Source organism: Centroberyx affinis, unplaced genomic scaffold, assembly GCF_046629955.1.
Source record: "Centroberyx affinis isolate AG114_WGS23_722 - 3 ecotype Tasmania unplaced genomic scaffold, CSIRO-AGI_Caff_v1 ptg000176l_1, whole genome shotgun sequence".
Classification (NCBI taxonomy): Eukaryota; Metazoa; Chordata; class Actinopteri; order Beryciformes; family Berycidae; genus Centroberyx; species Centroberyx affinis.
Window position 1 is genome coordinate 121,295 of NW_027278873.1, and position 22,477 is coordinate 143,771.

A 22,477-nucleotide genomic window follows, 5' to 3' on the forward strand; every position below is an offset into this window, starting at 1 on the left:
TTAATCTACAGGAGCAGCCTATGCGCGACTACATTGCATTATGGATTTTATATTCGGAAAGAGATCCGGCGTCCTACCTGCTTTAATGATTCAAATCGAGGGATGTCGCCTAACTCAAAGTGGCAGCCTATTGAACTGTGACAACATTCATTTCAATGTAATAGCCTCAAAGAAAAATGTTTTTCCCTATTTAAACCACCATATTCCTCGCTCCCCCTCTCTCTTTCACTCTCTCTTGCCAAAGACTATGGAAAAAAATACTGTAGATTGAGGAATCGGATGGTGAAACGCATCTCCCTTCAGCGCCTGCATATTTTACGCAGACGGTGAACCACAATAGCCCATTGGGCCCATCATGCGGTTACATAGACTAAGATGGTTGGGAAAGTTTGGATGTGTGAGCTACATTGATGACAGCGGCTACAGAAAGCCACTCCATCTTCGATTGGATTTCGTGTGCACGGCGCACCTGGTCTCTGACAGTGGAGGGGTGATTGGCTGGTGAGAGAGAGAGAGAGAGAGAAAGAGAGAGAGGGAGAGGGAGAGGAGGGGTGCATGGAGACAAGTAAAGATGTTGCCTGTATGTCTGCCCCTGAAAGACACTGATTGAAAGCGATTGCATAGTCGCTCCTGTTTTTGTTTTTGTTTTATTTTGGGATGCATCTTAACTCTGTCCTGGTCAGCAAAGCGCGCCGCCGTGTCCCGCGGGGTGAGCCTGGCGCGCACTGTAGCCTACAAAATATCCTCCTTATCTGCAACAGTCATTTTCATATTACTGTTCGTCTTTTTTGTATTGAAGTAAGTGAAACATTGTGCCAATAGGATGAGATCATTCCACTTGTTTCCACTGTAGTTTCACTCGTTTCTGATTTTTTATTTATTTTTTATTTTTTTTTAGAAATAAGTGTCTGTATCTTGAAACAAGGCAGAATGAGGCAGATCACTCCTCTAGTGTCATGAAAATGACGCTTGATTCGAGAAAATGCTGGGAACAAGTTCATTTGCATTGAGGATAAGGGGGATTATCTCACCCCTTGGCAGGATTTTTCGCCTGTTTCGAGAAAAATAGGGGTTTAAGACTATAAGTACCAGATTAAATGACTTGTTAAGATGGACATTTTTTGCAGCGTGGCCACATTCGGTTCCTGGCGCACAACGGCAGGTGGGGGTAGAGCGCTGCAAAGTTGTGCCAAGAGTGAAGCCATAAGCCGCTGGTCGTTAACGCATGTTGCAACCTATTCAGACCGCTGCATAAAGATACAGTATAGCCTTGCTCAGGTCCTTCAGGGCAGTGGTTCTCAAAGTGGGGTTTGGGGGCCGCCAGGGGTCCTTGAGGGGGTTACAGGGGGTCTCCAGGCAAAATGAGTCATACTGAATTTCACTGTAATTGAATTTGCAGGAAATTACCCTAGTTAGAGGGTGAAATGGTGAAAATGACTATTTTAATCATAGGACTTTCGGTTACAGCTATAATCTTCACACATAGAGTGTGGACAATCATACAGTTCAATACTAATTCAAGAGCAATCTTCCCATGTGGGGTTTTCTGGGACAAACCCTTATCAAATGTGAGTCTGTGGTTTAATATGCGTCTGTTTGAGGGTCTGTGAAATGAAAATGTTTGTGAATGTGTGATGGGAGGGGGAGCTGCCTGGATAAGACGCCTTAGGGCACGCAGGCACAGAGATTGACTTCACATAACTGCCTGTTTATGATTATTACTTAACATTTTGAATGGATGCTTTCCACAATGAAGTCAGTATAGACTGTCTGAAGACACTGGTGGTTGGTGTTGATGATGATGAGGAGGAGGATGTTGATGGTACATTCAGAGCATCAGTGGTATAGTAACTGGTATTTTCATTAAGCATTATCTATATCCCACCTGTCTGAGCTACAACAAAGAGACAGGATACTAGGCTTTAACTAGAATATTCATTGCTTTGTTGCTATTGGGGTACTTCCCATTGTTGCAGCAGCATTACATCATCCGCCCAACCAATTTCCATTCTTATCATGCTTTTCATGATAGCAAAGGCCATACAAATTGATCTATTACACGATAGAGACACTGTTGTAACGTGAACAACAAGGCTATGAGTTCAAGAGCAAAAATAGGGTATATATAGTGTTTTTAGGCTATTCGAGTCCAAGTCCTCCATCACTGAGGGGCCAAGGGACAGGCAGACAAGCAAGAAGAAATCCCTCATATCCATCAGTGGAAGGACTTGAACCACAAAAAGAGGTTTTACTCACTTTCTGCATTCCCCAGTTCATGACGAGAGCCTGTGTTTCTGACAGAAGTCAGCTAGCGGGCCTAGCTCCTACCAGACTCACTCTGCAGTTGTCCTCTGTTCTGCCGCCTCTGGCTCCTGAAGGAAAACATTTGCTTTTGAAGTCCCAGCTCACCGTCTATACTCTGCAGGTACTCGGGTATGCATCCTTGAAGGTTTATGTATTTGGCTTTTACCGATGCTTAGCAAAATGAATTATATGCTTGCTAGGGCTCACCAGAGACTCTCCGATGTGATGTTAAGTGGCATAATTAAGATATTTCTCTGTTTCTCCGGGGGGAAATGTCAGTGGCTCAGGGTTTAAAAGATTTATGCCCCTGTGCTTAAGTGTCTCCCATTGCACACTGAGCCCGGGCTTAAGCATGTGTTTGAGGTTTGCTTACATCCTGTAGTTCATGTACAAGCTCCCATGTTCGCGAACCAGCATACACACACACACACACACATACACACATACACACATACACATACACAGAAACATGCACACACACACACATACTGTACACAGCCCCAAACCACACAAATGAATCATCAGTGGGTAAATATTTATAAGGGCACTAGTAGTGCTGCTTTTTTTTTTATGAAATTCACACCACTAGCCTGGCAGGAAGCATCGTTTTTTTTTTTTTTTTTTTAAATCTGTCCCCAGAAAGTTTCTGCTACCTTTATTTCTGGCTGTGCTGTTAACTTAGTAGTGGAACAGTGCTGCAAACAATCCTTTAACATCATGCAACACCAGTCACAAACTCCTATTAAAGACATGCAAAGCTGTTCACAGAAGAAATGGCCTGTGTCTTGGTCCTGCGAGGTGAAATTGATTGCATTATTTGATTAATAGAGTAGGAAGGAGAGCACACATATAGAGAGCCAGTGTGTATATGAAAATGGAATCGCCCCCTCGAGGCAGCCGCGTATGAGAAATCAATTTAAGGAACGACTAGAGTCAGCAGGCCTCTGAATTGTACAAAGGGCAATCTCAGTGTTATGGATATGCTATTTATTTGCCCGCATGCTTTTGATTTCTCATGTGTGCCCTTTAGCACTCAATCCCACCAAGTTTAGACTCCGGCCTCAAATTTGCATACTGCATACAAAAGGCAGGAAGAGAGCGGTGTATTCTAAACACCTGGTTACATGAGAATAATGCCTGGCGTCTGTGCCGCCGGGGTGTTGTCAGCTGGGTTAGAACGGAACGGCAAAAATAAGACTGGAAGGAAATGATGCGGCAAGACATCGCTTTTTTTTCACTAGTTCCTATCTGCTACATATGTATTTCCAGTCTATTTTCAAGTAATAAATTATTAAACAGCGAGTGAGTTAAACCAAACTCGTTACCCGTTACCAAAGCCTGGTTAGATCCTTTCTGCATAGAATAGAACAGTGCAGAACCTTTTTTTTAGCAATGTCAATGTATATTCCTCCTAAATACACATGCAGCTCCGTATATACATAATGATTATGTTTGAGAGGTCAGAGGTCAGGCACAGTGCAGTTCCCCTAGAGAAATGAACTACCTTGCTCATGGGCAGTTTGGTAGCAGCCCATCAGCTCGCAGCATGAAGACACAGTTAGGATTAGTAGTGCAGATCAAGGGACCTTTCAATCTAGGTGAAACTTCGGCATGCATCCAAAGTCTTGCAGTTATTTGCTATGCGCCGAGCAAAAACAACAATGTTTAATAATGCCTTCTGTCAACCTCTGTCTATTTTTGCTCAATTTACCCATTAATATCATGGAAGTGACTAATGTTCTCCTCGGGGAGTCTCCCGCAACCAGAAGCAAAGAAAATACTGTAAGCAGTTGGGGTCCTCTTTTACGAAGTGTTTTGCGTAGCTCATTATATTCTATAATCTGAATCCCAAAAAGGGAAAATTGGGGAAGGATAGAGTGAGCAGTGAGAAGATTTAAACAGAGAGATGGGGGGAGGAAGAGATTATGTTTAAAAATTCATTCAATTCAAGTGAATCTGATTGCATCTAGTCAAATTGCATTGCCAGAGATTGAATCTCACTCTATGGAGTCGCGCTGTGCCAAAATTAATAAAATGTAATTGAATCCTGTCGAGATGGAATCAAATTAGGCCAGACTGACGTGATTGGAGGAGGCAGCTGCTGCATGTTGTGGCGTGCTCCTGTGGGTTTCTCTACTGTTTTACATCAGTTTGGTGTTAGCCAAGCAGGAGACCCTTTGGCTCCTGTTTATGTGTGTCCTGCCAGTCTAAATGCCGGTCTAACTAGCAGGCTAATAGGCGCTGCCAGGGTGCCAGGGTGACAACAGAATCAGTGGGCAGACTGGCTGACTGACAGATGGACGGAGGGAAGGGCTTGCATGTTCTCGCTCGATCTGCCTTTCCCCTTTCCTGTCGCTTTCTCTATTTCTGTAACTTATGCATGCACACACACACACACACACACACACACACAGACGGACACACACATCACAGTCTGCTACTCCAAAGCACATCCTCTCATGGGACGCAGCACTGTGGGTCTGGGGCTTACTTCTGGTTTTGGGCACCGGCAGGCATGATTAAATGAAGAACAGAGGGATCAGAGAATGGCAGAAGAGCTTCAGAACCACTCCAGTGGGCTGATCATTCTGAGTGACCCAGTTAGACCGTATTAATAACTAGGCTGAAGCCCTGGGCTCCGCTTCAGAGTTTGCTGACTTAAATCACGTGTGTAATACAAAATGCAGAAATTATTTGTGACATAAAAATTAAAGCTACAATATTCCACTGCTTGCTCGTCCCCCTCAGTTGGTCAGGTTCATATCCCACCACTCATCTTGATGAGCTGTCTGATGAACTCTGTGGGATAATCTAGCAGCATCTAAACTTGCTACATAGAAAAATGGTTAGCATCCTACTTGGTGTTGTTCCTATGACTCCCCTGCGCTGTGTCACAGACAGACACAGACTGACAATGTATAATATATTCTGTTTATTTATTTGTTATTTGAATGTGAAAAATGTAGCATTTTGAAGCATTAAGTATCTCAAAGTGAGCGAGCAGAGCCTACAGTATATACCAATGATCAATTGGCAGCCCACAGACTGCATATTGCATATATATGCCAGCACCAGAACAGATTTTAAGATTTTTGTTTCACGTTATGTGTTATGTTTGTTTTACTGGACTCTCCACAGTCGGAATTGACAGGAAAGATGTGAAAGAGGGAGACGGTGCCTGACACATGACAGAAGGTCTTGAGTTGAACACAAAGCCACTCAGCTGCAGCTTTGCAGGGTTTACTTCTTCCTTCCTTCCGAAAATCTTCCTGTGTTAATAATAGTGTGAGTTTTGAGTGATTATTTTGAGTTGACAAGTGTTGATTGTAGAGTTGTTTGTCCGCTCATAGAGCTGATATGGCTCCGGGTTGGCTGTTCAAAAGTGTTATCAGAAGTGTTAAATTAACTGTGATGGGTGTGGAGTTGTATAAACACTGGCATAGTGTTGACGTTTACACAATGACACCCCTGAAAGATTTTAACAACAAAACTGGGGCTCATAATAACATCCAATATACTTTTATTTGGTGTCATTGGAAAGCTAATCTTGATGAAGTTGTGTTAGTGGTGAAGAGAGCTCTCCTGTCACTTACATTTGCCTATTCATGACATAATGTACTACTTAATGCCAACCTAAATATGTGAAATAAGCTTTATAAAGGTCTCAGAATAATTACATTTTTTAAAAATTCAAAATCAGTTACTTTTGGAAAAAAAATATTTCTTGAAAAGGCAAGCAGCATACGCACCAAAATGCGTGTACTTGATTATTATCTATGTGACAGATACATTGTAATAGAGTAAATACTGTGAAATTCAACTCTGAGGAATGTTTTGTTACCATATTCATGCATATCTTGTCAACATTAGGTAGTAATTACTCTGTAAGTAGCATGGTCATACACACATCTTCAGGCTGCCTTGTAGTGATTACAATGTTTGTTTTCTTTGGTGCTCAGCACCATCCAAGCTGCTGAGGATTGATGAGAAGTCTTTGATGGAAATCTAGCCAATTTCTCAGCCCTCGGCCACAACACTGTTTTGGAGGAATGCTCCCCCAAATGCACAGCTACCTGTGGAGTGTTTACTAGCAAGATAAGTCTGAGGTCTGATTGGTAAGACACATGGGTTTTGTATTCAATCCTTGCTGTGCAGGCTTTAGGCTGAAATATATCTTTGTGCTAGATGTTCCTCCAACTCCAGCTGCCCGAAAGAAAAGTACAGACAAACTTGAGACTTGAGACGACAGAAACTTTCCTGAAAAGTGGACAGATAGATTGGGATGGATAGTGAACAGGTACAGACACTGGTAAGAGGCTGTATTGCGAATGCGAACGTAGAAATAATACAATCTTTTTATGATTCATCCATAAAAGGATTTTCTCATGGAAGAGGACTGATGTACTGAGATTTCTGACAATTCCCATCTTGAAATATGGACACTTCAGAAGGGAGAGCAGTGGAGATGTACCAACACACTGACAAATGGAAATTGGACAAGAGACAGAAAGATAGTAGGACAGATGTCTTGCCTGACGTAGACGGATGACAGGAATAGGTGGCTGCATAGATCCATAATGAAGTGGAGCCATCTATTGACAGCCAGAGAAAAAGATTTTTCAGCCTCTTCCTGCTGGATCCAGGCCTTGTGTCCACTAAGCATTAGTTAGTGTTATCTAGAGAGCATACCACACGTCTGTATGGTCCATCACAGTGATTGAGAAGGGACTAATGCTAATGATATCTGCGCTGGCTAGCAGACAGTAATGAGAGGGTGGTGCAGGCTTCTGGATCGATTTCCCTCTCCCTCTGTCACATGGCCCAGCTTTAGTGCCTCAGCTCCTCACACCTATCACTATGATGAGACAAGCCAAGAAGTGGCTTTTATTGCACTGCGAGCAATCTTAAGTTTGTGTGTGTGTGTGTGAGCTTGTCAGGTGAAAATCTTGTATCTCCAAAATGTAAACTTCGCAGGAACTAAATAAAGCAGCCTTGCTTTTAGCTTGTAGTTTATCTAATTGGTTTTGAAAAGCTTTCATAAACCCAAGGGTTGTAAAATTTTCTCAAGCCATAGAGAAGTACGGTATGTAACCCTTCAGTTGAAGTTAAAGCATGAAAATCACCAAAATTGTTTGTGTTGAGTTACAACGTTTTCATCCAACAGCAAAGATATTCGAACACACATCAGTTTAGAGTTTAGATAAGACAAGAGCAATCAATATGTCCAATCAGCTCACAAAAGAAGTGATATGGGAAAGTTTCAGTGAAAAACACAATCTGTGCTAGTTAACTGTGAACTGTGTTAACTAGTGAATGTGTTTTCTGTTGTCCACCGTTGCGTACTGTTTTCTGTGCCAGCCTTGCAAACTGAATTTCCCTTTGGGCATACAGTATTGAATTGTTTTCTACTGTACTGTCTTGTATTGTATTGCGTTTCATCGTATCCATCCATCCATCCATCCAGACAGAGGGCTACAGTGGGCCCCTGGCTTGTCATTCCTGCTGGTTAATTCAGCCAAATTGTGACTGATGGGCTCTCCAGTGAATAGCGTGTGGTCCTGCTGCTGACCCGCCCAGGGTGATCAGCCCAGCTGCCAATCACACTTCACAATTCCTAATGGTCTGGTGAACAGTGGTTGAGAAGGCTCTGTAATGCAGAGGCCATAGCCTGGCTACAAGTATCCCACTGGTGGTACTTACCAGCATTGGACATGGCTGTAAGATGACTCAGATTGGTCAGTGCCCTTGCGGGATGGGCGCTGCTAGGAAATGATGCAGAGACCATCTAGGAAAGGGATCAGTCTTCTCAGATTTCTTGCCCGGTGGCCAATATCCTTGTTTATGGGAGGCAGTACTTGATGAGGGATAGATGAGAGAGAGTGAGCGATAGATGAGAGGGAAAGAAGAGAGGAGGAGGAGGGACACTTGAGACCTCGCCGGGGTGCAGCAGAATAGCTTGCAGTGAGGCCAAGCAGTCTCTGCTCTCCTGATCGCCTCCCCATGCCAGCCAATCTTCAAACGGAATCTCCTAATGCGATGTGGGCTTGCTTGTTTTTGTTTCTGTCTCTTTCAACTCTCCTCATTCTTTTCCACTTTTTTCCCTTTCAGTTCTGTGCCTGCTCTGTTTCGTGGTCCTCCCACACGAGTCTCATCACCGGGGTCTGTAATGGGAAGATATCCTGCGCTCCCCTACGTGGGAAGCTTTTCAAGCAGAACACGTGCTTAATGGTATTTGCTTAGGAAGCTAATGATGTTTGTTGTGGTGCCGCTCAATAAAGTTATTAACATGTATAGATTTTATGTTACTTGACTCTCTTCTTCACAACAGTCAGGGATTTTCGAGCATAGCTGTTTCAGGGTTGTTCTCTGAACCACGTTATTATCTCTCAAAATCGTAACGATGGTCTTGCAGGCGCTCATCAGGTGCGCCGGGCAAACCGTAGGCGTGCTTTTAATTACTTCTTATATCTGCACAACTTCCCATCTTTCCTGGTTCCCTGGACTGTTGGCCTGCTCCCAATGTGGTCGTGCTGGGATTGTTGTGTTCCCGCCCACCATCCTTAGAGGTACCAAGGACGTACGCCTCCATGGGAATACAGGAATGATTTCCCTGTAATTAACGAACCCCATCTTATCTTTACTTAGACCGGGTGCCGTGTTTACTAACGTGCTAGCACTCCAGGTGAAATAGCTTTTCCCACGTGTCAATCCCACTCCTTCCCCTTTGGAATCAAGTGGGCCCCGCTCCATGGCCCCGAGGCACGCAGCTGATGATGTTTGAAGATAGACCTGACTGCTCTACCTACATTGGCTTATTTTTGTTAACCAAAAAGCAATTTTTCTCTGTTTTTCTTCAGTTGTGTGCATGTGCACACAGAGGCTGAACATGGGGGAGGCCTGCATGTTTCCTGCATGAGGCACAGAGCCAGAAAGCCAACCATCAAATCTGTATGGATCATTGTTGTTTCTCACTAATTATACAGCATGGGCATGTCGTCTGACCACATGTAAAGGTAGAACAACATGTATAGCGAGAGAGGGAGAAGCAAATAAGGAAAAGTAGAGTGAGGAGTGCCAGTGTTGGCCATCCTTTTGCGTGATTGTATGTGCTTCAGGGCTTGAGTCTTGAGAGAGCCTTGTGATCCTTTGCATGCGCACGTCTTTGTAGCCAGCAGGCTCTTGTTGATAAAGCCTGACTGTAATGAGTACCGTAGCGACCAAAACCACAATCACAACATCTCCGGAATCAGAGACTGCAAATACCAAGGACGGGTTGTCTCAACTCCTAAATTTAAAATTGGAGAAAATGACAAGCCAAAACCCAAAATGGTAACAGTTTCCTCTGAGTCACACTTCCTTTCAGTGCAGATTTTTTTCATTTTATTTTAACCTGATATAGAACTCACAGGAGATATTTTGGAGATTGTGCTACATTGGCAACCATCCGCGGCAAGTTGTTGCTCATGGAACTGTAACTGTAACACTATCTTTTTACAATTTCAAATTCTCTTTTATCGTGGTTATACTTCAACGAGACTTTCATACTTTTTAGCAGACCCAGATTAGATTTCTGGCAGCGTGCTATGTAGCAGGAACAGGAGTGTATTCCAGCTAAAGCCTGTAGATTGCTCCGAGAACCAAGATTACTTTTATTTCACGCTGCTTTTCATCCATCCAGTAGAGTGTGGAGTAGGCGACCTAAGAAATGATAGATCGTCTCGGCACTTGAGGCGAAAGCCACAGCAGCGGATGTGGAGAAACATTGCAATGCAGCTCCTCAGTCAATAAGCAACAAGAAGCCTGGCTGGAAGCTGCAAGGGGATGCAATGCTGGCTGTGGCGGCTCTCTCCCCAAGGAGGCGGCCTGAGCCACAAATTAATAGAGCGCTCCCACATGATCGGGGAGTTTCATTTGGAACCGTCACGCTACATAAAGCCCCACTGAAATGAGGAGTTCGCTGAGGTCCCCTTCCACTTCCCCAAGAGTCCCCAAATAACCTGTGTGATTGTAACACTGCCCCCCGCCTCCCCACCTGTGCGCCTCACTCCCTGAAACTCCTGGTCCAAGCTTTGCCCGCGCTGGTCCTGGCTCAATTACCACACCTTGTTGTCATATTTCTTCTTCAAAGCATAACTCCTCATTCTCCTTATTCTGCAAGCTGAATCTCACAAAACCTCCTGGGTATTCTTAAAATACTGCTTCTTCTGATATGTATATGCCTTGTGTTACTATTTGGCTTTTCTTAGTGATAACAGTCTCCAGTTATTCATGTATTTCTAGCCAGCCTCTTGTTATTTATCTTATTTGGTTTGCATCCAATGCGATTATGAGATACTTGACATAGATAGTTGTCATGGGGTGGTTGCTTAGATGGTGAGATTAGTGTGTTTACTCTCCAGGAAATATTCCATATAATACTCACAATAATATAAAATACTCGAAAGAAAATATTAAAAGGTAAACAAAAGTTATGCCAAAATATCAATCGAGGAGAACTAAAATGTACTCAACTAAAATTAGTTTCATCTTGCTTCCCAGTTATATTGCCCCTTTTTTTCAAGTCTGTGTTTACATTTCTCTACTTTTTTTTCTCTTCCTTCTCACTCACAAACACACACAGCTGACAACGGCATGAAATTCCCAGTGACAAATGTGGAGAGCGGTGCACCCCGCAGGCCCGCTTTGCTCTTATCATTATCTTTGCAATGCCCGAGATTAGACACAGCAACCAACTCTCTCACAACAGCATGCCTCAGAGCGAGGATTAACACAATGACTAATCACTCAACTCACTGGACACAAAACGTACACTACTGATTCAGATTTTGTCATAAAGTCTGCTTAATAAAAACATTGGCTTGGAATATTTGCTTGTGGCATCAAATACACACATATAGAAAACACCCAATCTGCTTTTTGTCTCTGTTAAACAATATTGCACAATAGTGGTTTTAAGGGGTATTCAGTAAGGGGTATTCAGTCATATTATGCTATTTTGTAGAACACTTGATAGGTTCAAGGGTCTTTACAAGCCATTTTAAAGGTCTGTATTCCCCTGGGAAAAAAAAACAAAAAAAGAAAATATATATATATAATCCAGAGCTGTAGGCCAAATTACCCACCAAGGTCCAAATCAAAAATTGCTTATTATTGATATAATGTAGGTCTGTATGTAGGTCTAACTATACAGTAATGATGTACTAACAATAGCATTCTTCACTTATGAATTGAATGTACATTTTTAACTGTCACTAGCACTCATTTACAAGTATCTTTAGTATAAATAACTTATTTTTATGTAGTTCATCATTAACTTAAGGAAGGAAGGAAACTGCAATCTGAGATGTTCAATGCATTCCAGGAGTTATATTATAATGTACTTTTTCGTGTACCTACTTTTCCTCAACCTGCTTCTACTTGAGTTAGTAATTTCCTACATTTCTCTAAATGCCTTTTGGCAACGGCCAGCGGGCCTGAGCCTGAACTTGTTGCATGCAGTACGTTTAGGAGGAGAGAGCGATAGCGATGGCGATAGTGAGGGCAAGAGAGCGAGTTTTTCCAGCCAAGAAAAAGCATTGAGTCGCGTCCTTTACTCAAAACGCAACATGTCTTCATTCCATTCTGGTCTATTAAGGCTGCTGTCAGTGGAGAAATGGGTCTCTCTGTCTCTTCTACAATGGATTTCTCCCTGTGTGAACATTGAAAGTTGGTGCAAAATGGTGAATCCAGAAAGAAGCCCTCACTCTTTGTTTCTGAGGGACTGACACTGAAACGTTTTAGACGTTTACCGTTGATGTTTTAGATCACTGACACATTTTCTGCTATCAGACTCTATTGTAGCTGTGCTGGAAATGTGTCGACATGATGCCACATTGTCTACGTTTGGCCAGTTATCAACGAGAATAAGGAAAATACACCACAAGACAACAAAATGGACCCAGAAATGCAATGTATAGTGTTTAAAGTGTTTTAGGGTGGATCTTTTAAACTTTCACTAGTCTAAAGTGTTAAGAGTAACAATAGTTATGTAGCCAATCAGCAGAGCCAGCATGCCTGCCATTGCCGGTCAACGTCATGGATTTATTTTTGTCCCAAGCCTCCACTAAACATCACCGTTTGGGGTTGAAAAATACACACACAGAGATATCATAAATACAATTATCTCCGGGTATGTGAAATGTAAAGAAGCACAATTCAGTTTTACATTTGTGTGTACTGCTTTAAAAAAGACACAATAATGTAACAATTTTGGCCACACTGCACGCTGTCCCAGAGATCTATTGATCTACTGTTGCAGTATACTGAACAATTTTGCCTTTCTCTTTCTCTCCTGTCCTCCCCTTGTGAGAATGAGTATCTGTTAGCTTTATGAATACCGATGACTGTTCTCTGCTCCTGCTATACTAGGTCTTGTCAAGAAATTCCTGGGAAAAATAAGGACATCGTAGTTAAAAACAACAATTAAATGCTCAAGTCTTCCTATTCAAAATGGAGTCAATGAGAAAAATGTTTTTTTCTAGGGAATGTGAAACTCTCCTTGCTCTCTCTGACTTTGTTTTCATTGTCACAGTGTCACCGATGGATCAATGTAATTTCTTTCCTTCAGCAGTAATGTTGTATGTCGCCTATAGAGAGATAAAAGACCTAGAAAAATGAAGGCCATTACTTCCCACTACCAGTTTACTTGAGGAGATATCACACTGTCATTATTCCAAGTTCTTAAATAGGGGACGCTTTGTATAAACTGTTACCTAACCGAGTACTGGGGATTTTTTTTCCTCCCTGGAGTCTAAATTTTCCCCTTATCATTTTTAGGTGGGCGTGTGGCACTTTTGCTTTGCCCCGCTTTCAGCACGGCGCTTACATAACCGTTCACTTGTATAACCTGAGAGAACAGGAAACAGAAAGACAAAGTCAGTACACTATATCCGAGGGTGCGCCGCGCCTCCAAAACAACACCATTTGTTATTTGGAGAGGCAGCGCACTACGGGCTGTGAGAAGTTGAAAGTGTTTGCCGTGATAAAGCGTGCGGAGCTCTGTGTGACGCATGGCCCGGGCTTTGGCGGATGCTGTGTCACTCCAAGGTTGTTTAATGGGAGCCTTTTGCCTGTTATGGATTTGGACGACGTGACTCTGAGACATCAACACCTGAGCGCTGCAGCTTAGTAACCGGAGATGTGCGTGTGTGTGTGTGTGCGTGCGTGCGTGTGTGTGTGTGCATGGGCAAAGGATATGAGCTGATCCGAAGCTCGTAGGTCATCCTAGTGTGAAGTTTCACACCGTATGTGTGTAAATCAAATATGATGGATATTTCCAAATTCTTGCAAGGAGTTGATAAAGTGGGAAAATGAGTTATAAAGGGATAGAGTACGGCTGTGTGTGTGTGTGTATATGTGTGTGTGTGCGTGTATTTGCGTGTGTGTTTATTTCGAGGTTTTGCTTACTCTTTGATTTTTGCTGTTTTGGGTTTTGCCCCTTTCTGGCTCAAGGCTCCGAGTGTTGAGTGAAGATGCAGTTCCCATATCTGCGTGCATCAGCAAAACTATATGCAAAACAACATACACACAGGCATGCAGGCACGTGCACACACACACACACACGCACGTGCACGCACACTTAAGATTTCCTGGAATCCCTCTCTCTCACATTACGCTCAGCACACTGCTTGGAAATCGGAGATAATTGCAAAAAAATTTAATTCAACATTCCAGTTATGCGACGTGTCCAAGGGATGAGAAGAGAACAGGATGAGTGTAGGAGAAAGTTCAAGCACAGAATCAAAATCAGTGCCTCCCAGCTAGCCCGCCATTATCGTCCAATCATAATCTCTTGGCGGGACTCCTACTTCAATAAGCGATCATGAGAGGCCCAATAGTCCATCAACAGCACAGAGGGTGGGAGATGCACTCAGCGCCGCGCTCAACATGCTCAGCCATCTGCGGTGCGTTCGTGGCTTCACAGGAGCCGCAGAACTCCTGCGGTTGTTGGGAAAAGTTGAAGAAAGCTGCAAGGAATAAAAATTGAAAATGATAATCGAGGATGCAGGGCAGCAGTTCGATGCGTGCCGCTGAGTTCAATGTGAAATGTAAATTTTCTTTCGCTGGTGAGTAAGTGTTTGACTTTAAATCTTACGCGTCAGTACTTGTCTCCTTACTCATCTTTACAGCGCAAACTAAGAATAAATTCGAGTTTTGGCAAGCCAGAGGAATCCTGTATACCATAAAGCAGCTGGTGTGTGATAAGCGATGCTGATTTTGTGACGGTACAGTATGTGTTGCATGTGTTTGTGTGAAAGGGGCAGTGTGAACTGTGGCTGGGCATGAACTTTCACAAAGCAGCTTGACACGGGAGCGGCCGTCGTTATGAATTTCACTCTTGCCTCGTTTTTGACACCTACCTTGTAATGCTATTTCACCTGCTGTCAGTTGTTGCTGAAACAACAAGTCTCCATGCCATGATATGTTTTGAGGTTTATCTATGTGAAGCTCGAACTTTCACCTCCCGATGCTCGAATCCACTGTGTCCATTCAAGCTGGAAGGAAATCCATCACACTGGAAGCTTTTCTACTAGACAAGCGCTAGGCGGGAAGACCAGGATGATATTTGACAACCTCTATTTCTACCTCCACATAACAGCAACTTGCCTGCTTTTACCGCAATACTCAACTCTCACATTTACTCAGTCACCCTGTGTGTGTGTGTGTGTGTAAACAAACACGTGTTTGCTCATTTTATATGGGTGAGAGTCATGCGAAATGCCCCCTGTGTCAGAACGAGAGAGAGTAGCTATTGTTTGCTGTGCAGGGCCGGTGATGTTATCGCTGCTAATCTCCTGACTGGGTTATTGTGCCGGGGGCTGCTAGATGAGACGGCACCACTCCATATGAACCTCTGTGGGAGCAGTTAGAGAGGGGCCCAGGGTGTGTGAGTGTGTGTGCACATTGTGTGTGTCGTGTATATGTTTGTGTGTGTGTGTGTGCGCTTTATAAGGGAAGATAAGAGCTGCGATGATGACCTCACAGTTAGTGTGAGTCAAGGTCTGCGGGTTTCATACAGCAGCTACTGTGGCAATTAAAGCAGTAGAGAGGACAAGGCCAGAGAATTGTGTGTGTTAGTGTGTGTGTGTGTGTGTGTGTGTGTGTGTGTGTGTGTGAGCATCTGTCTACATTTGTGTGTGTGTTTTGTGTGTATGTGTGTGTATCTTGTATCAGCTACTGCACATGTTTGTGTGGGTGTATGTGTGTATGCACTCGGGCTCTTATTGATTGCATCTATCATCCACATGTGGGACCATTTAGTCCTATGTGCTCCCATGTTCATTTCTTCATTCTGTCGTGTAAGTAAGGCATAAACATTAAATTATGTTGCCGGGGAAAATCAGTGGTGAGGGCGGAGTCGCAAAAGAGTTTGAAAAGCGTTAATGAGTTCTCGACTCATCGTTCATGTGACTCACTTTCTGGTGGGGCCCGACTGCCATCTTCTTATCACCCAGTCCCATCTTTCAAATTCCTACTGGAGGTCATTATCTTCCTCCTTTACATTTTTATTGCCTCATCATGCAGGCTAGGGCGATTTAAAATGTAAAATAAACCGGAGGGTTTCTTTGCATACATGTAAACTACAGTATGTAAAATCTATGACTACACTATAACATTATATTAATATATAAAAAGTTTAATTTGTGCTGGCCTTATGTGATAAGGACATAGAGTGTGTGTATGTCCACGTATGTGTGTGTGTGTATGTGTGTGTGTCCTTGAGGCCCTCAAATTGGTTGTATTTTAGTGTGTATTTAAGTCATGTGGCTGTGGCTGATGGCTCTATTTGAGTGTGTGTGAGTGTGTGTTTGTGTGTGTGTGTGTGTGTGTGTGTGTACACATACGCGTGCGTGTGCATGGCCGCGCGTGAACAAGTGATTTATGGGCTGTTTTTAATCAGGCGGTAGAAAATGTTATTAGACAGCCTTCTCGCGCTCCCTCCGCCTGCAAATGAGCCGGCCCCCGCTGCACCCTGGGATAGCCTCCTGTAATTAGTTCTGGGAACTCACCTGTTACTGAGCGAGATGGAGGGAGAGGGAGGGAGGGAGATGATGGAGGGAGAGGGTAACAAGGAGACAGATAGATAAACAAACAGAGAAAAAAGAGATAGGGGAGGAGAGAGAGAGAGGAGAGGAGGAAGGTGGGTGGTGGTGGGGGTGGTGGGGTGTAAAAACAACAACAGAGAAAGAGGGAGGGATTGGAAGAGAGGGCCTTCATGAACGCACCGTGAGATAAAAGGATAAGGAGAAAGAGAGGGGAAGAAAGACAGATGGAGGATAAGTGACCTCTCAACGCCCCCGCGGCTCTCGCTTCCCTCATCTTCTAACAAGCTAGCGAGCGTCTACCTGACATTTCGAGCATGGAGCATACATTACGGGCTGCGCGATGAGAATGAAAACAAGTACAGGATCTGTACAGTCCCATGGCCAATTCATGGCAATTACGAATAGTTCTATATTTTCTCAAGTGCCTTCAAGCGCCCCAGGTATACTTGCACTACAGAGCCAAAGAACAGGAACGGTGTGAGTAACGCAACAGAGAAAAATGACACATCTCCCAATTCAAAGTGGACTGTATTGTTTAGTAGCATTCATGAGTGTTATTTTTGCTGGTATGTAAAGCTTTGATCTTGAAAACACCATAAAAGCACTAAAGTAAAGTGTGTGAATACTGAATGACTGACCTGAATTACCTTTGGGGAAAAAATATATGATTTTGATAAAAATTATATATTGACAATAAATATTTTACATAATAATTGCGATATGATAAACCAACACCTGGATATTGGTTTATATCATTATGTCTCAATGAAATCTCCACATAGCACACTCTTCAGGATTTGGTTATAAGGTCTGATATTGCTTATTGCAGGTTTAAGCCTATTTCTTACAAACTGGACACAGGTTTGTATCTAACATGCTGTTTCACTTTTAGAATATGCTTATTTTTACATTCTTGAGCTAAGCTTCCAACCATGCCAAAGCCATCTTGTGACCTGCCTGCTCTATAGTGCACAGCTCAGCTCGGCTTGGCTCAGCTCGGCTTGGCTCAGCTCAGCTCTGATGAACTTGACTGTAGCTACTGGCCATGGGCTCTCCAGTGAGCATTCCCCTGACAGCAAATCACAGCAGTGCCCTGTCGCTCCCACCCACCCACACACACACACACACACACACACAAACACCACAAACTGAAATCTCCAGCACACATATATACAAACCAACCCTCATGGACGCTCATATGCACACACAAGCCCTCACATGCCTCTACACACACACACACACACACACACACACACACTTACTGCACTTCTCCAGCGCGGCTGACAGGCCAGTAAAAACATTATAAAATATTCAATAACTCTCACTGTGGTTTGGGCTATACCTGTCTCAGCTTTTCTTGTTGCTCTGTGTGTTTGTGTGTTTGTGTGTATGAGAGAGAGGAAAAGATACTGTGTCTGTGCATGTTGGCATCTGCGCCTTTCAGACACTCCTGCATATGGATATACTCGGGTGTAAAAATATTTGTGTGCGTGTGTGTGAGTGTGCGTGTGCGCATGCATGTATTCGTATGTGTGTTTGTGCGTGTGTGCAGTATCTCTCAATTCTGGCTGTCACGCTTGTGTGTAATTGAGTCTGAGCCAGCCGAAGCTTTTGTCTGTGTGTTTGCCTTGTGCTTACATCAACTATGTGCCTCTCCTAAATAAGGTAGCCAAGTAGAAAAACTTGGAACCAGATTTTCAGTCTCTCTATTTTCAGCTCCCAAGCATATACCATGCATAGTTTTTTCCCTTCCATTAACATCAACAGGCAGTTAAAGGACAGCTGCTATTTTTAAATATTTTGAAACAAATATATTATTACAAATATTACAAGTTACATGCGGTAAAGAAGAGGGCAGCGGTTTTCAGCCATAACTGTGTAAAATCTAGCTTCAGTATAGTTGGCGGGAGCTTCTTGCTTTGGTTTGCGTGTTGTGATCGACAGAAGGCGGATCCTAACGTAACTGCAGACAACATTAGCTTTTGGTTGACAGATTCATTTTGGAGAGGAAATGTGGAAATTGGACATGTAGTGAACCGGGAGCGGTATCTTGCCTCTTCTTGTTTACACGCGGATGTAAGACGCCCACTCCTTTGCAAAATGTAAAAGTTTACAGCCTGATATTGGTGTTCTGATGCAACTTTGCAAACTGTGATTGTTGGCTTCTCATTCACTGCGATGGATTACCTTTGCTGACTGTTTATAAAGAATATAATTCCTGTTGAGGGTAGAGCACCATTGAGGTAGTTAATCAGCAAGCATGCAGGAAAATGAGAGTTTAACTTGATCTATATACCTTCCTCCCTCTGAGCCACTGGGCCACCTCAAATCCTCTTACATTCAATCAACAACTCGATCTATGTGAAAAACTGATTGGTATTATTGACATTACTTATATTTGAATCTGCAAAACAGCCAAATGGCAATTTCTTTTCTGAATTTGAACACTAATGTGTTCCTCAGACATTTGGCGCAGTGTGTTTACAACCCCACCAGTATGACTGCACTTCATGGTTGGAGGGAACTGATTGACGTAGCTTGAAGCCTATAGGGGCCGAAGCGGTTTTTCACTCAGTCAAACGGGAATATTGACATCACTTTTTTCAGGCTATGCATGCTAACAGCTTCATTAAATATATTCCTAACCAGAGTAAGAGGCAATAATTAGATAATTGTGCACATGTAAACGTCAATTTGGAAAGCCCTAACAACTCCCTGCACACACACCCAAAGGCAAACAAGCACACACACATACACACACACACACACGGACACACATAAAACACGTACACGTAAACATACACACACTCAGAATCCTAGTTAGTGTTGTCACCGTATCTTTGAAAGGATTGGCGTCTCCCTGGAGCTGAAAGAGAGAGCGGTAAATGCCATCTGTGGCAGCCTCCTGGCTCCTGTTGTGCTTTTAATGCCTGTTGCCATTTGCTGCAACATATCAACCAGCAAGCGCTGTGAAAGACACCTGTCAGAGGACACGCTCTGCACAACACTGAGCACCACATAAATCTCTGAGAACGGCTGACTTTGTGAACACTTTTGTTGACCAATCTGCACTCTCTGCCAGCGTACATGTGCGATGGGTAAAAATGTACTTAACAAGGATTTCTAGCAGCCTAGTCATGTTTTCATTCCTCATTGACATTGACATTGACATTGATGTTGCAAAAGCTTTGCAAACACATTCTGTCAGGAGGATGGAGCCAATTTCCCAGAAACAAAAGCTTAATTGGATCTCTTTGCATTTCCTAAGATGGAGCTTGATTATTTATCAATAGGATAACCTTCCCTTTAAATTCTTTGTAATTTCAGTGACAATATTGAATTGTTAGAAACAGCATCGCTCCCAGCTCTCACTGGCCTGGTGAGGTGTTTGATGGGAAGTTGAAAGTAGGAAGTACTAGCCATTCTGACCTAGTGCTGTGAACATCTTGAAAGCTGTGGTGATATTCATGGTTTTACTTTACTTTAGGGATTATGTGGGCCTCTAGGGTTGAGAAAAAAGTGGGATTCTTTTAAAAACACAGTGTACAATTTCAAAAACAAATGGCCAATGGTAAAAGAAAATCATATAAAAACAAGGTTTACTTAATTCCTAAAAGTGCCATTTTTGAATACACCATGCACTATCAATTTACCTTTTAGTAACGCTCACCTGGAGTATACTACTGAATAACATTCAATTCAAATTCAAAAATTCAAAATTCAAAACAACTTTATTAATCCCACTAGGGGCAATTAGTTACGAGCAGCTTGTTGTACACAGAAAAACACAGTAACATCCAACAACATACAAACAAACAATACACCAAGGAGCTAAAATGTGGAATAAAATCTATAAATAATGTTGATAAATAAACTTGGTAAACACAATAAAAGATCAGATAAAAAAAACAAAAAACAAAAAACCTACGGAGCATTTAAAAGTCGGATTGCTGAGGGGATAAACGATTTTGAATGGCGGTTAGTTTTACAAGCAGGTAAAACATAACAATGCCCTGATGGCAACAGAGAAAATTCACTTAATCACTGAGATCATAGAGGCATTATTTTGCACAACCGAACAATCTAACCAAGTGTTCGTAAGTCTTTTTTCATCTCTGTGTGCTCAGCAAAGTCGCAAAGATGCATTACTAGTCGAAGTCTCCAATGCCTTCACTGTCCATTAGTACTTATGACACAACGTCCAAGCCCTTTCCTCAAAGACAGAATGATGGCCGAACACGGTCCCTCCATCCCAAACACATGTCGAGTCGCGTTCATTAGTCCCACCATTCTGAGAGGTTCATAAATCACTACCATCTGGAAAGCTCTCAGTGCTGCAAAGCACCACGCTCGGTGCACAACCCCCCCCACCCCCACCCCCCCGCCCGGTGCCTCTGGCAGACAGACACTCAGATAGCAGATCCCATAGTGGTGCGTCATAGCTGAGCCAGGCTGCGAGCGAGGCAACAGACAATCTTTATTAAAACTTTCATTTTATTAAAAACAGGCAGAGTTGCAGCCCGCCTTAAGACCAGCTCACTGGCTGCTATGGAAGAGCAGAAAAATACAGGAAAATACAGCTTGTAATGCAGGAAAACTTGAGGACAGATGCTGATTTTTAATCACAGAGAAACCAAGGCTTATGTTATTAGCAACTGATCATTCCAAATCCAGAGTTGGGGTATAACTCTACTATAACTCTATACTCTACTACAATGCCACATTTAGCCCACATTGGGCTTTTTAAATGTTTGTCATTGGATCCAAAGCATTTTCTTAATAAACAATGTGTTGGTTTGCTATCATCAGGCACATTTCAATCTGCTGACCTTTCTTAAGACACATTATACATAGATTATAGAACAGTTACCAACACATGTGTACTGACTGAAAACGTTTCTTCAAAGAGTAAAACCTAATAAAAATATAAGGATGACTAACTTGCTCCCTGGTTACCACAAGAGTCAGTCGATACTGCATACTCAAAGAAATACCTCTAAAACAGAATTAACATATTAATTCCTATGACAGTAGTCATCTTAATCAATATCCTGTGCAGTTCTCCCAAAGCTTCCAGAGAACTAAAGGTTTAATCTCTGATGCAATTAAGACTCAAAATCCTAGAGGATCTTCATTGATGCTGAGTTGGAGACTGACTCTGCAGACTTGATGTGAAATGTTCGTTTGAGCTTTTACATCCAATTGATCTTCATTTCATTTCAGTGTTAACAGTTAAGGAGTGGAATACATGCCCATATCTGCGTAAAATCACCCTGTGTGACTGTCACATTGTTCACAAATTTGGTCTTTCATTCATTGTCATTCATTACCCAGGGATTAGCATTATGGCTTTCTAGCTTTCGAGCATTAATAGTTCAAAGAATAGGAATAAATGACGTTAATTTTGCTTTAGGGTGGATTTCCCCTCAGAAACTATGAGAAATGCTATGAAATGTTCGGCAGCCCTCTAATCTCTGAGAGAGAGAGAATGTGTATGTGTGAATGTGTGTGACAGAGAGAAATTTGTGTGCACAGATGTGTGTGTGTGTATACGCATATTTAACTCAACACCTGTAGCTCATGCTGAGTATGAAATGGCTTATTTGCTGCCACACTCAATTCTGGTGTTTGTTATGTGGTTTGTATGTTTTGGGTAATGGGCTTATCACTTAGCAAACAGAGCACATCTATCAAGCAGCTAGCCCGCCTGCGCTAGCACACACACACACACACACACACACACACACACACACACACACATACACACACAGAAGGAGAGAGAGAGAGTCGAGAGAGTCGAATACACAACTAATGAGTCTGCTGGATGCCGTTTATCCTTTATACATCTTGCTCGGTCGATATTTGTTTGTTGTGACGTTATCTGTTTATCCAAAACAAAACAAGCGCGCAGTGAATCAAACGGTGGCAAAAAAGAACAAAGATTTTGATTCTGGCATATTAAGATTAAACATTTTGAAAAGGTTGACAAGATAGTCATTTGAGTGGCATCTGACACTTCCAGAACAGTCTTACTCGATCTGACGACGTCTAATATATCGTCCCTGTCCGTCTAGATGTGAGTAAACCGG

At 42.7% G+C, this 22,477-nt stretch overlaps 1 protein-coding gene across 1 annotated transcript in view; it reads left to right on the forward strand.

Moving 5' to 3' along the window:
• The window catches only part of LOC139657517 (neural cell adhesion molecule 2-like), a gene marked incomplete at its 3' end in the record, with an annotated part of 287,231 nt that overhangs the window by 51,259 nt on the left and 213,495 nt on the right, over window positions 1–22,477 (forward strand). The window lies entirely within an intron of this gene.